We start from the raw sequence: 15,154 nt of genomic DNA on the forward strand, positions 1-15,154 counted from the left end.
TGCCTAGCCATTGGCAGAGGAGCTGCCAGACTCCTACTGCATCCCCTTTTTCAGTATTTGGACACTTTCTTTCAATGTACTTGGCCAAGGTTGGCTGCCTTTTGCTACTGTCATAAGGAAAGCAGTCCTTGTACATCTGGATAACGTGTTGTTGTCCATCGAGTCACTGGCACAGACTTCCCTAACTCAGTGCCATACCCTCTCTGCCACCTAGATGGCTTGCAGTTGCACCCAGCCATAATACTCTCTATGATGTTGATTGCCTCTGATTCTGAGTCCTTTATTACTTACACCAAAGGTTTTATTTTAATCCAGCAGCTTGCAGTATCACCATCACATTTATACTGTTTCTTTACAACTGTTTCTTCAGTCTACCTTGTTCTGCCAGTCTGTCTTCTGGCTCCCTTGTCTATCTAGGTGCTAAAGCCCTTGAAGAAAGGGGTTAGCTGTGTTATTCCTGCAATACTCAGTCATAGTTTGTCACTTGGTGGGGAATAGCCTATAAACTTGTGTAAACTTTCGCTCACAGTACAGATTTCGTTATATTAGGTAGGTCTAATTATAAGGCCACTAGAACTCAGGTGCAGCCTCCAAGCACAATAGTAATATACATAATCACTTGGGTAGCTGCCTGTGCTCTGAGACCTCATAATAACCAGAGGTGGAGCAGGTCATATTTTGGCTTCCACTGGGTGTACATTTTTGATGGATGCAGTGGGGATGTCTGCAGTGTGCTTGACCTATTAAAATTGCTTCTATTATGCAATTTCCCATTTGAAGAAGTGATTACGGGTGCAATCCTGTATCAGTTTACACTATTGATCATCCAGTGGTTATCCTGTTAGGATCCCAAGAGTGCTCAAACTTGTTTCCAAATTTGTTTTCCTTTTTGGGCTGTTATGTAAGAGCTACTCTGATGTTCCAGTCCTCTGTGCAGTACAAGGCAGCATTAGCCCTTTGGCTTCTGCATTTACCAATGCTGCTTCTGGAGTGGTGCAGGCTGGCAAAATCCAAACTTTCAGCAGCGTAGTGCTGAGGATGCATCAGCTGCTGTATCCCAGAAGTGGCCTAAGACACAGAATATCACTGGGGGAAATACCAACGAGGGCAGAGAATATAAGTGTTGGTGTCAATTGCTCCTGTCAGTCTGTGGGTGGTCATAAAGGATGAAGAAATTGTGAGCAAATGAAAGTCTTGGTAAGGAAGTTGCTGCCTCAGACCTGGACATCAGGGCTCAGTTTTGTCATTCTAGGTGAACCAAAGAGGAGTCACACTCCTTCAGCCCCTCTATTCCCTGGCAAAGGGCATAAAGGCTATGCTGTATTCATGCCTGCTTGAGGAGCATTAAAACTACTTCTTGGCTTTCTAATCTGTATTTTAGCTTATTCCATTGTAGATATGCCTGAAGCTCATCCAGAGTGCTGGCTGCCCAGGCACACATGTCCACCTCTGTTTGCAATTACGATACTGAACGATGTTTATATGTTAGAGATAAAGCAGGACAGCCTCCCTGGTTACTGCAGTGATTTGATTTTAGGCGCACAGACTCTGACCTGAGCTGGTAGTTGGCCAAGGACACTAACGTTAACAGGCCTGCTTTTGGGTAAAGTGGTACAATACCTTCAATGGCCAGAGGAACTTAGCTTTGTTACTCCTAAACTGTTGTCATTGTGAAGCTTTTTATGCTGTTCTTGAGTTTGCGAGGGGAGAGCACAGTCTTAGTGAGTAGAGGGTACAAGAGGCTAGACAGAAGACACAAGGCACCTTACTGGAAGTCATGACACAGGGCACGCTCCTGTTCTCCTCCACCCAGTTCACTCTGGCCATACCAATGTCCCCTGCTGGCATTTCCCCTTCTTCTTTTGTCAGTAGATCTTACTGACTCACTCTTGTTTCAGCCCCGTAGTTGCATTTTTCCCCTGCAGCTTCACTCAAACCTCATGTTTGACTGTGCTCAGCCTGAAGCTCCGCGTGCCGTCGGCTGGCTGCGAGCAGGAGCCCCTTCAGCACTGGGAGAGCTCCAGCAGGGCATTAATCAGGCTGTGCTGCTCGGCTCGGAGCGAGGGCTGCGGGGATCGCAGCTCCAGGCGGTGCTGATGCGAAACATCTGATGCTATCTGGCAGATGGGAGATGTTTACTAATTAGTTTGCCTTAGACAGATTTTAAATAATTTTGTTCGGATTAGAGTTTACGCTCTGCCTAGCTCCATGCTGGGTTCCAGAGTCAGGCTGGGGCATTGGATTTTGATTGACAAGTGATGGCTTTTCTTGACCAGGCATGCCTTTGTGGTCAGATACTTCCTCCCCAGCTGCTTTTGCGCCCTTAGCTAGCAGGGTCTAAGCCCAATCCAAGTCTTACTGTCATTAATAAGTTTCCTGCAACTTTATTCAAAGACTTTGAGCATGGACAGGGTTGTCTTAGATTCCCACTTCACTGCATTGAGTGAAGTGGGGACTTGTCTGTAAAAGGGGAGGATTTGTTTCTACCTGGAATAATCCTTTAACAAAGTGATTCAACAAAAATCAAAATAGAGGAGGATTTACAGGCTTGAGAAGCCCTTATCCCAGAAGCTAGAGTCAAGATCATCAAGCATGAAATGAGGAATAAGGGCAGGGAAACAAATGTCAGATACTGTGCATAGGTAGAGCACACTTATTTTTGGCCCTTGTCATGTATCTGGAGCCATACTCCCTTTCTGTCTATGCAAAACAGACTACTACTTGAATGATGCAAGGCTTTAAATTCTCTAAGTGACCAGATGGAGTTTGCCGCAACAATAGTGTTTCTGCTTGGTTTTGGGAAGGGCGGTGGTTTTGCTGGCATTACACAAGGCAATGTGTGATAAAATAAGGAACCTTCTTTCTCCAGCTCTTCTGATTTATGAAACTGCTGGAAATCAAAACTCTATTGCTGTTTGAAATTTTTGCTCCAAACTGTACTGGATGTTCTTCACATATTAATTTTGTGGATTACAGAATGTTCTAGGCAAAACATCAGTGGGACAGTAAAACATTAATGCAAGAGTTCAGCTAACAAAATAAAACCACAGTGTTCTTCTATCCTGCTTAATAATGGCTCGAGTGAAATGGGGACAGTTGTGTGGTCTAGTGGCTAGTGAGGGGTGTGGTCCTTTGGATTCCTGGAGCTGCTTCCCAGCTCTTCTTTCCCATGCTGGGTGACCTTAAGCAAGTTTACCCCTTGCAAATTGGAGCCTGATGTCTGGCTAGGAAGCTTATTGGAAACTTAATTTTTGAGAGAGCATTTTGGGAGCTTGAGATGACAGGTGCTAAATAAAGGCACTTCTCTCTATTAAGTAGCTCTAAGAAAACACACTGATTCCAATTTTGTGACATTGGTACTTAGAGAACTCATATTTTGGCTTTTTATGAATTAAGTACTCTTCATCTGGAGTTGTCAAGAGATGACAAACATAGCTACTCCTGACCATTTTGCTAGGTTGACCATTTCAATTTTCAGCTCTTCGCTTTATTAGTGTGAGAAGAACAATGGCCTAATTTCCATGTCAGCGTATTATTTTTGATTTAAACAGAACTGTGTTGCGGTGGTCTTGACCATAGCAAAAGGTGCTCCAGAGCCAGGATGTTAACATAATTTTAAATGGGAGTGAAACAGGTCGGCTAAGCCTTGTTTTCCAAGTTGAATGTAAGTCATCAGCGGGGGGGAAAAGTGAGCATTAGGGAAAAACTGTTGCATCAAATGTAGACTGGATGTGTGAGATAAAAGGGTTACTCTGCAGAATACCACTGGTAGGACACTTAGGCTAATTCTGCAGAACTGTATCTGTTGAAAGGGGACAGCAAACATTTTCCTGCCTCATGGAGTAGTTGGAAAATGAAGTTTTAAAATGCTATGATACTGGGGTAGTGGAGGTGATACAGTTAGAAAGAAAGATCTGTGGACTGAGTTCCTGACAGAATGATCTTCATACAAGGTTACCTTACTCACTCTACTGTGAATGTTTGTATAACAAAGAAAACCTTTTAAACATCAGCCTATCATCCCTCTACCTCTTCTAGAGCTCAGGTCTAAATACCTACTCGGAACTTCCCTGAGTGAGGTGACGGAGGGTCTGATTGCTTCTGCACAGTCAAGTATGAGCCAGAGTCTTTGGGAAGGAAGTCTGTTGTACTCGGTGTAGTCTTGCACCAGAATTTTGCCATTGGATTTTGCTGGAACTGGATCAGGCTGTTACTCTGAATGCACCCGCAATCAATCAATTTCAAGCTGTGCCCTCATCTATGGCCAGAACAAATAAAGATTTTTCTCCTCCTCCCCCATATGCATAAGTGACATCATGTCATTGGGTAAGTGTTGCTTTATTGTCCAGCCAGCAATTTGTCCTGGCTTGAAGTTTGGTAGCAGTATTCTGCACAGCACGTACTGTACAGGACACCTGGAGAATATGCTTTGCATTTGCACATAGTTACATATTTAGGTAGCAGAGAAGCAAAGATTGCTGATCTGTGTGTTAGGCAAGCTCATGGGTAATTTAGTGATAGAGCCTTCAGTGTATTAAGACTGTTTTTGCAGATAAGCGTTCCCAATATAGGAATTTAGGCATTACCTACTTCTAATTAGCTCTTTTCAAACCAGAATTGCACTTGATCAAGCCCAGTTTGATCCTAGCTGACTCATATGAGCCCACTGCACATGTATGAACCTCTTGCATGTGGAAAGATGGTGTGGGATTACAAAGCCAAAATCCTACTGGAATATTGTGCAAAGGAGTGCTGTGATGTTTACCCAGTGCAACTGTTAATGAGTGATGCCTAATATAACGCAGCTCTTCTAGAGGCAATGATTTCATTTACACTCAGGTTTATTTAAAGTGTTCCAACACCTCTCATAATTAAGCCCCATTGTCTTGCCACAGCAGTGAAAATGGAAACTAGATTTTTTACAAGGATTTCTGGAGCTCGAGCAATACATATAAATAATATACACAAGCCATATTTCAGGGTCACTGGAAGAAGGAAAATAATTCACCTGAGACCTTATGATCAGAAGGAGCCATGACTTCCTGCATGGCAGCCCAGCTTATCAAAAGGAAGACACATGTCCAGTTATACACTTCCCAGCAAGAAAAATACTGGGATGAGTGTACAAGATGTGGCTCTGTGAACAGTTAATGTGGCCTAATGTGGAACTAGTAGGACAAACTGATTTCCTTTGGAAGGCAGACCAGGATACTGGAAAAGACTCATGGACAAGGGTATGTGGGCCTGCCTGATGCTGTCACACATTAGGCCTCTCCTCTGTGCCCGTAGGGATTCAGCAGTGTGTACAGCCAGAGCCACCTGGATAGGTCCTGCCTGTGGTTTGGGTCTTGATAACAGTGCCTTTGGTGCATCTTTGAGAGTGCCAGCCTTGGTCCCGTGGGGGTAGAAATAGTCCTTAGAAGGGGATGTTCCCTGAACCCACACTGCCTCAAGCTGCTCCACCTTCCCCTTGTCCTTTCCTTCATCTATCAACTAAGAGATGACTCGGGGTTGTCTGAGGGAAGCAGAGGTGCACTTAAACTCAACTCTTCAGGTGCTCTACATCTCTTGTGCGCATTGTTCTATGGCCAGGCAATGACCTGGCTCCTGGAGCACTTTCATCAGGATAATGGAGAGAGTCCCCTTGCCCTCCAATCTGGCCAAGGGTTTACAAAGCCCATAGCAATTCCTCCATAAAGACGTGATCTGACTAGTTCACATTAACACGCCAGTTCATAATATCTCATGGAAATCATCAGTAGCCTAGGCCTCTGCCATAGACAGATGTGTTACCATTTTGCAAATGTGGAGTTGAATAATTCTGTTCTATCGTTTAGAAAGCTAGCGATAGGATTATGGCTCTAGAGTGTCCGACTCTCAAATCTATGCTCTCCTATATCTATCTTTCCCCAGACGTTATTTAGAATAATTTCTCCTTCCAAACAAAAAATAATTTTGGGAAAGGCATATTCCCAATTCTGCTATGAGATGTCATCTCCGTGATAGTGATGATTATGGGATACAGCAAATGCATACATAATTACCCTTACAGCTCACAGAGCAGCAGAGAGGCCTATTTGCTGCCTCCTGAAATACATAACCAAAGACTTTTCCTCATGCTGTCTGCTCTGTGCATTTTCGTGAGCTCATTCCCTAGGGCTTATTGTGAAATTGTTCTAATTTTTTCGAAGTAGGGAGAAAAATGAAATAATTCTGTTGGAAATGGCATTGATTTGTCTGTGAAGTCATTACAGCTGTTCCTCTCTTGAAGGAACAAGAAAAGGAATTCCTGTCTTTTTTTTTTTAACGTGGGGAGGTGAGAAGCAGTCTGACACTAAGAATGAATTTTGGGAACTGTTCTGAAAGTGTTTTCGTGTTATGCACGTGAGAACGCACACTAAGAGTAATAATAAAGTTAAGAATTTTCTGACTTTCAGATGTGTGGCTTGGTCTGTGTCAATAGTTATAACGGGATCTTGGTGTAGGGTAATTTATTTGATGCAAAGGGTTGTGTTTGACAGCCTGAACTTGTCAGCCTTGAGTCACATAAGGGAAGGCTCAGCGGAATGTATAATGCAGATGTTCAAATAATAAAATGAAAAATACCCTTCTGAACTCTTCCATTAAATAAGAAAATTAAAATGGCTTAACAAAACACTTTTCTGTCCCTGTCTTTTAACAACAAACTGAAGGTCCAACGTGGAGTCTGAAATTGCTCATCAAGGGAAGGGACCAGGCTAGGATTTAGCAAATGGCTTTGTTATTTATTTATTTATTTATTTTAAATAAAGCAATTAGTTCTAAAGGGAACATGTCATATGCTGTACATTGCTAAGGTAGAACAGTCATTGTGCTGTTTGGCACTCCGTCAAACTGCTCCTTGTGCGTAGTTATTGGAGAAAGTGCATTTACACGTACTGTCGACGTCCGATGCCGGGAAGAGGTTTCTTAAATAACAAGACACAGGCTATTATGTGCATTAGCTTTATTATTTTTTAAAAGTGTCTTAGCCCTTGGGGACTGAAGGTACTTAATAATATGTTGCAATTACAGTGTGCCAATGTGTTGTCGTCATATCTCAGGTGCTTGACAATCGAACAAGTGCAAATTAACCTTTAGTTGTCTGTTGAATTTCTAGCCAGGTGCATTTATGTCTAGAGCTCACAATGCATGCATAGAGCAGTGAAGGACAGCATACGTCTATTGTCTTAGTGTAGGACCAGAGACTGTCTCAGGAGGAATGTCCTGCTCCATCCCTAGATAAGCTTAGTCTATATAAGACAGATTTTTTATTAGGATGATGTGACTTTCGTACAGATGGAGGTGGAGAATGATCAGCGGGCTTGCACCTTGAAAAGCATGTGTTTGTAGAGATGAGTTGCAGATGATGTAAATGGAAGGAAGGATGGAGCACATTTTCCCAGTCCCGTATTGCAAGTTCTTGAACCTTCAACTGAGGTATTATGTTCCTGCAAGGTTTCAAGGAAAGGGTTGCCAGAGACAAAAGAAATGCTGCATGAGTAGTTCCAAAGTGGGGAAAAGACTGAAACATTTCCTAGCTCATTATTAGACATCAGAGAAGCAAAAACAGAGAGCTTACCCCTGACAACTCCTCAGAGCAACAAGAATTGTCTATTTTCTGTAGGAAAATGGTTCCTGTGCCCCTAGAAAGATGGGGTGGTATATGGCAACCTGCTCAGCCAGCAGTAAGCTAAAAGCAAATTCTCAAGTCACAAAACTCACTTATGGGGAGGTTTAGTAGTGAGTGACTTTAGTGCTGTAGACAGGACCCAAACCTCTCACGGACTGAGCTGTTCAGTGCATAAATGAAGGTAATATGAAGTAACTTCCGCTTTGTGGAACTTTTGTTTATTTTTTCTCTCTCTGGCATCTGCAGTATTAAAAGAGGTCTCAGAATGGAAGTCAACGGGCTGTCCTGTGGAAACACGGCTGGCGTATCACCCTGAAGGCATGGAAAAGATCCGGTCTGAGTTGATCTCTGCCACCTAACCAGGTACAACTTGTCATTCATCTTTTGTGCTCTGGTTATTGTGACTGTGACCTGCTGGTACGTTTGGGTGTGGAAGAAAGGAGGCAAAAGGAGGTACAGATGCTCTCTGTAGGTAACAGACAGCAAGAGTTCAAAGCAGACAGCCGACAGGTGTTTATTAGGCAGTATCAAGTGGTTTTGTTTTTTTCTTTGGAGTTTGAGTACAACTTGGAGGGAAAGTTTTCCTGTCCAAGAAATTAAAGAAGTTTTAAAGACCAGATGAAGAGGTAAAGCAAACACTTAAAACTAGCTGAGATGCTTGATGTTTGCTGCTGGGTCACTACTGGGGTTATGGCGACCTGACTTCTAGAGTTGCAGCAGGCACAGCACTTTTTTTTCTTCTTCCTGAAAACATCTCATGAGGAAGCTTGTCTAGCATCCAGATCTGTCATACTTGTAACCTTTAGGGTAACTTCTCTCTGTGTGGTATGAAATGTGGTGATAGTGGTCCAGTGGGCACGCTGCAATACTTCGTTCAGGGCAGAAACAAAGCTGCTCTCAACTGAGTCAAACATTGCACCTGCAGCCAAGACAGTTGCTGAAAACTGGTGGGCCTGGGACTTATCCTTTATGCAGCAGAAGTATGTGAATTCTCCCGAGCTGTGCAGACCATTCGGTAGCCAGTACTGCCAGTATTTATGGCATATACGTTACAGGTGGAGCTGTTAGGACCACCAACAAAGCTAATGCCTTTCTGTTACATACATAGGCTTCTTTCTGAAGCCTATGTTTTCAGGGGCTTATAGGTTGCAGTTGACTTCTTCAGCTGATGCCGACTGTGCAAAATCCTGTTCTCTTCAATTTTGGTTTTGTTTTTATTTTTTTCTTTTTGTTTTGGAAAGTTCATTTAAAGTGATTCAGTGGTTTTGGAGAACAAGACTGGAAATTGTTTGCTAATAGCAAAAATAAGCTTAATTGTTCTCTTCAAATTCTGTATTTTAGAGCTGGACCTTGGACTTCAGAGGATAGAGGAGTTCATGGGGTCCCCATGGTGTTAAGGTTGTGGTGCCTTGTATGACATATGTATGGAAAGCTGTGTATTGCCAAAGTATAAATCTTCTCTCACTCCCTCCCCCTGCCTATCAAAAGGAAGGGGGAAAAATACATTTCAGCATGTTCAATAGAGCCTGCCAACAAATCCTCCTGAGACTTCCCTCACTGAGATGGGAATAGGGGTGAGGCTGAGCAGGTCTGCCTTTGGTGTGGTTTCTGCCAGCTGAAGGGGAGTTATCGTGGGGCCAGGCTCCGGATCTGGGGTCGGGGATGTGTCAGTCAGGTGGACGTGGTTGGGGCCTGACAGATACTCCCAACCACAGCACTAGAGTTAAATTTCAGAGCCTTGTTCCAAAGTGTGGAAAACCCGTATCTTAACATCTTGTTTGGAAAAACTGAATATAGGCTACACAGTTCTCATTTTTCTAGTAGATGTTACAAAAACAAACAAACAAATAACAACAACAGAAACAACCGTTCCCTACATGATGGTTAGACACATCTTCCCTAAGTCTAGGGAGAGCCCTTCTGTAGGCTCCTGTTCAGAAAGAAAAAAGTAGGAGTTTTGCTGCTGGTATCAGTATAAACAGGTAAGCCTCCAGGGTTATTGGTACCTCTCCCTTGTTTGGTGCAACTTTTTAAGAAATGGGTTAGGGAAGAAGAAGAATGGCTCAGTGCAGGAAATAACCATGGATCTCATCATGAAGAGAACTTCTGTGTCGGAGGCCTAAATTAAACTTCTTAGTTTCTTAATTCACTGATAAGACACAGACTGAAGGAGGCCTCCATGCTGCAGGCTATGCTAGTAGATCTCTGGTTTCCTCTGCTTGCAGTCTTGGAGAAAAAAAAAGTTGATCTTGCACCATCTCTGAGATGGTTCATTGTAGCTTCACAACTTTGCTTGGAGCAAGAATTCTTCTAAGAGCTTCAGGAAGCCACTTTCCTTCCCCTCATGCTTCTGGAATTCAGGACAGGGGGTTGGTCTTGAAAATGTTGTTTTTCACAGGGTGATGTTTCTGGGTGTCTTGTTGGAGTTCTGAAAGCTGTGATTATGCCTGAGCTTTGTGGTGTGACTGAAAGAGCTGATGAGAGCTGACCGCTAAACTCAGTATTGCACTCAGTATTGGCATCATTCTAGTTCTTGGCTTGCTCAGCATGCAAAAAGGGTGCTGCAAGAACACAACGCAACCGTCCATGTTAAAAAGGAGTCAACTGTCTTTTAAAGACGTCTGAGCAGTGGAAAGAAACCCCAACCTCCCCCAGTTTATATAGCACAAGGTGGAAAACAAAACCCAAGGTCTGCACAAAAACACAAGGATTTTGCCTTCATGTGATGAAGCATGGATGTCTGGAAGCACAGAACAATGTCAGTGGGAACATTCAGCTACAGCTGGGAACTGGGTGCCACGTTCATATCTTCTGTGCAGGTCTAAACAGATTTGCTCAGCTGTATGAAACCCAAGATGCTGCCAGCTCCGTGGCTCTACCAGCAGCCGGCTCAGCAGCTCCCTTCTCCAGTGGGTTTTCTTCCTATGTAAAGCTTCATGCTGACTGGCCAGCCAACCTGGGGACTTGGCCTTCCTCTTCCCACAGTTCCCACTGCTGTATTTTTTTCTGGGACTTCCCAAGACAACGGCTGGGTGTTGCAGGAGATGTTTGTGCTCTGTAGGACGTCTTTTTGCTGCTTGTGCACTGAGGGGTTGAGGTCTTGCTTGGGAGCTTTGTCCTCGTCCCTTGATCATCCCTAAACAAGTGGCTAATGTATTTTAGATGCTTTTTGGGAAAAGAGGCTGTTATGGGGAAGCTTGATGGTCAGTAGCCCTCTGCAAACCATCCTTGTTCCCCATAAAAAGACCCTAGCTCCCTAGACACGGCAGTCAGCCAGCACATCTTCAGTGTCCATTCTGCCCCTGGTGTGGGCAGAGCTGGAGAGTGCTTCTCCCCTTCTTACTGTCTGAAATCCCCAGCTTCTCTGTAAACCCGTTTTTCATTTGAGCATTATTTGCCCCGGCAGTGTGAGTATGACTTGACTGAGAGACCTCCTGGGAAACTAGCTCTTCTGTCTCTCTGTCTTCATTTGGATGCTTGATTCCTGGGAATGTGCTTAGACGGAGAGTCTGAAAAATGCCTTTTGCTTAGCAGTGAAGTTGTTGCCCAGAAATGTAAAGCCAGCATCCCAGGGGACTGCTGAGCCATAGTGCTTTATTCCTGGAACTGTATGAGGCAGTTCGCTGCACATGGGAGCTATTTCCACCTCGCTGATACGGGCTTTTAGGAAATTATGTGAACGCCTTCATGTCTGAGCAACCTGGAGCCCTGGATGCTCTGGCTGGTGGTCACTCATCTGTGAAAATATGAACGTGCGGTATGGAGCATGCTCCCGTCCGCCCCTGCTGTTTCTGGTTACACACAATGGGGAAGAGGGGGAAAAAGGAACCCCCGCCATGCACCTGGCAGGCAGTGCAATCCCTTATGTGATGTATGTGTGGGAGCAATTCCTTTGTGACCCTGGTGAAGATTGGCTCATGTCCTGGAGAGCAGGATTTAGATCACTTTTATCTTTATTCTCCAAGCTACAATGATTATTAATGGCTATAAAATGACCCAGCTGCAGCATTTGACTTGGTGACCTTCGGTAACAGTGAATTTTGCAGGCTGGCTGTATAGTGGGGGTGGGGAAAGCTTTTCCTTATTCTTCAGGAATGTTGGAATTCCTCATAGAGATGTCATGCTAGAAAAGAGGCCTTGAGAGATTGTTTGCTTCACTTACCAGCACTGATCTGAGCAGCTGAGCTGTGTGATGTCTTCTATGAGCAGGACAGAGGAGGGATGAAGAGATCTCGCCCTATTCACATGGAGTAGAGCATTTATACTGCAGCACAAGGGCTGTGTTTACACAGTACTTGTGCACCTGTGGTTTCATTTCGTATTTGAAAGTGTTGCAGTTACCTGTGCATTGGTGCTAGCCTGGTAGCTCCAGGGAGTGAAAGCTTCTGGACCACAGACCGATACATTTCCAGGTATCTTTACCTTGTCCTGCACCTGTGCCCAAGGAGCTTAGGCCACTAAAAAGTCCTTGGCCACCCTGTTTGTTCAGCCTGCTCATCCAAAGGCCCGGTAGGATGAGCTTGAGTACTTTTGCGGCAGAGGCCCCCGAGTCATTTGGTTGCTCGTGCCCAAGTAAGCAGGGGAGAGCTCTCACTCCGCACCGGCACTGAGCAGATCCGTGAGCCGGAAGCAAAACCTGCCCAAGTCATTTAGTCTTGTCGTACCTCTGGTTGCGTGAACTCTGTTGCAAGAGCTAAAAGGTGCACTTTGCAGCCAGCCCGGAGAGACACGGCACACTGACTGAAAATCCATCTCATCTCATACTGACCTATTTTGAAAGAGTAAATGCTGCTGCTTCGACTGTATTTACGTGCTGGCTGTCAAGTTATAAGAGCAGCATTTGACAGTGCCGATACTGCCGTTTGTATCATCAGACAATCACCAGCCTAGCAAGAATTTGTAATTTGACTAACAGCTCATGACATTACTCTTATTATTTATTTCTGGCAGAACAAATGCAGCAGCAACTTTCTTCCGTGGCATCAGCTCCAAATGTCTGTGGCATCCTATCAGCCAAGGCTTTTTCAAAAATTCAGCCGTACTCCCCCACATCTTGCTAACTTTACAGTCCCCCATGGCATCTGTGTGCACTGAACTGAGCTGTTGAGACTAAATGTAATTTGCAATCAGGCTTCTGTTAACGTGGAAATGTACCGGCTGCTCCCCTGCAGTATGGATTCTCATTCTGTCTAGCATATGGTAGCATTAAATCCAGTCTGGAGTGCCTCTCTTTACCACACTGTCAATCCTTGCAGAGTGGAGAACCCTAAAAAACAAGTGAGTGAAATACATTTCAGGAACTGGCTGTCTTCTAGCAGAGCTTGTCGGGAGCTATCAAAGGAGACTGTACCTTGAAAACTAGCCCTGACAGCATGCTAAGCGAGTACAGAAAACTGACTTGAACACTGATGCAAAAGCCATGTACTTCCCAAGGCAGGTATTGCACAGGGAGAAGGGGACAAAGAGAATCAGACGAGTAAGTTCATAATTAACAAGTTAAAAAGCCAGAAGCAGCCTATCTTTCTGTTACCAATATGGGAGAGATTTTGATTCAGGAGGATAGCCTCGGGTATGAAGCCAACAGTTATGTAAAGGTTGGGTATAAATGTAGGCAAAACAAGAAATGCATCCATCCACAGAGAAAACAAACAGACAAGGCTTTTATCCATTAAGTATTTCTTTCCAGCTGTAGCTCGCTGCGCAGCACATAAAAGCAGCCCTGGAATTTCTTCAGTGTTAGCATATCTCCCGTTGTCTTGTAAGGTAGTTTAATTTTAATTTTGCTATTTGAGTGTTATGAATAATTCACAGTGTTTTCTCACTGTCAGCTCTGATGGATGTCCTCAGCTCTTCTTCCCTGAGGCTCTCAGGGCTTTGGCCTTAGTGAAAAAGATGCAATCTGTATCTGAAGTGAATTGGATTTGAGGCAAGAAATCTATCATCATGGGCCAGCAGGGGCATGGGCATCTGAGTCATGAGCTTGCAGTTCTGGCTTTTTCATAGCTCTCTTTGGTCAATCTCACCCCGAGGACCACAAGCATCTGTTCTTGTGCACACTCATGTTATTTTTTTACTTGCAAAACCACCGATTTGTGCTCGGCGCCCTGTGCCTTTGATGCGTGAAGAATCCTAGAGCGAAGCTCCTGGGCTGAGGTCAGAAGTAAAAGTGATTGAGTGCATTTGATCTTAACACCTGCTTTTTCTTGAGGCTTCTCTGACAATTTCTTATGAGTGGAAGTTATTTCAGTCGAGGCCTGTGTCTGGTTGTTGGGAAGTGCTGGAAATATAGTAATGTCAGTCATTTGGGACTGTAATACCTGGAGTCCTGAGATGTAGGAGTGAAAGGTGGCAGCAGATCAAAGGCTACTTCTCCATCCAGGAAGATTCAGTCCTGTGGGGTTGAAGCTACGAGTGACTGTAGCACCCCAAAGTGCTTCCTGGCAATATTATCTTTAAGTGAGAATAATGTGCCTGTTGAATATAGCTGCTTCCTTCCTTATTACACTCTTCTGTTCTTCTTGGCAGAGCTAAGACTTAGGAGACTGTATATTACCAACCTTGGGCTCTGGCTGTGTCATTAGTTTTCATACCTGCAAAACCATTTGGGGGATATTTTAGAGTCCTGACCTATAATGCTGTGGCACTCTGAGCAGGGGACTACTGTAGGCAAACTTGTGAGAAAGATGGAAACAAGCTGTTGGGGTTTGTTCTCAGGGAGTTGTTGTAGACAGGACACAGACCTGGACCAGCCAGCAGATGAGGGAGTCTTTGGTTCTTCCTCGGTTCCAGATGGCCAGAATATTTCATGTGTGTTCACGTGGACAAAACTGTCTGTACTTTACATGAAGAAAGAAAATAGGTGTGTTCATCCCGACCTCACCTTCCTCTGTTTCCTTTACTTAGGCCAATCCTCACATTCTTAATTTAAGAGGGTCTCCTTTTTGAGCTCTAGGCTACTGTACGCAGTGTTTGCTTACTGTGGCTGGTGAAAATGAGGGTAATCTCCATTGTGAGAACAGAGCATACCAAGACACATCTCATTTCCCCCAGGAGGTGACTAATCCAAATTTAATCCAAGAAGATAAAAATGCAGTTCAAGAAACTATTTAGCACAGGTTTAAATCCTGAAAAATATGATGGGATTAAAAAAAAAAATTAAAAAAAGCATGTGTGTTTACTTGTTTACATGAATGTGGGTAGGAAAAGAGTTATATCCAAATAACTTCCTGAGTCATATTCTTAAACCTTTTTTCCCTGAAAAAAACCTGGATGTCAATTTTTTTCCTGACTGTGAGTGGTTAGTTTGTCTTCGGTAGCAGGAGGACAAGCAGCTCTTGCTTGTCATGTTTATCCTAAATGTGACAACAGACAGTTCCTAACTGTGTAACTCTCTTCTCCTCCTCCACAAGGCATACTCATTTAGTTGCCTCAGTGATATCCAACTGGTCTCCATCCCAATTATTTGTTTTTCTGGTAATCGTCCACATTTCCATGTAAGAAAAA

The sequence above is a fragment of the Anser brachyrhynchus genome (assembly GCF_964034855.1).
Source record: "Anser brachyrhynchus genome assembly, chromosome: 9".
Classification (NCBI taxonomy): Eukaryota; Metazoa; Chordata; class Aves; order Anseriformes; family Anatidae; genus Anser; species Anser brachyrhynchus.